Here is a 908-nt window from a genome sequence, read left to right on the forward strand (position 1 = left end):
TGCAAAGCATCTGCAACTACAAGGCTGAGTGCCATGGAAAAGCACTGGGGCAGAGGAACAATTCTTTCCCTCAGCACGGTTTGAATGATGGGCTGTCAGGGAAGACCGAAGCCAAACTGTTACTCTAAATTTTAACTGGGGTTGAGAATGAGACTGACCAGTGAGACTATTCCAGTCACAATTCAAAAACTTTATTAGGATACACAATAACAAAGACTTATTTGTATTAATGAAGACCGTGCTTAATACAGTAGCCATAGATTCAAGTGGAAAACAGGTCCACTGCCCAGCTTCTCTGTTTCCCTAGGGACATTTGCTGATTTGGTTCCTCTTTTTTTTTTGCTGAGCTGTGGAGAAGTCTGAAGTTGCAAAGCTGAGTATACACTTAATGCAGAGTTTTTCTGCATTTGGCTATGCTTTAGGGCTAGGCCAATCCTTTTCCACTTTATGTCCATGCACCTTTTCAATCACTGCCTACAGCACATGCTTAACCTACGTCATTGCTACATAGGTCAAGCTTAGGCCTGGCTGGGGTGGTTGTGACTGCAGTGGGGAGTAGGGTTGCCAACCCTCTTTGAATCTATTCTAGGAGGTTTCATCATGTGATGTAACGACATTAATAACTTTTACATCAGGAAGGCAAATGCACATACCTATTACATTAAAAAAAACAACCACTGGCCTACTATATAAATCACATTCAACATTTAGTTATTTATTGTAATGAATGCCCTGTCATTTATCTCCTGGGTGGCTCTCAGTAACCTCCTGGAGATTTATATCTAATTCCTGGAGATTCCAGGGCAATCCTAGAGGGTTGGCAACCCTAGTAGGGGGGGTAACTGCACTGTCCTTACTATCTCCTTGCCCAGAGGCTGCCCCAACCTGGCCCCAGCTCCTAGCCAAGA

Source organism: Alligator sinensis, unplaced genomic scaffold (assembly GCF_000455745.1).
Source record: "Alligator sinensis unplaced genomic scaffold, ASM45574v1 scaffold1273_1, whole genome shotgun sequence".
NCBI lineage: Eukaryota > Metazoa > Chordata > Crocodylia > Alligatoridae > Alligator > Alligator sinensis.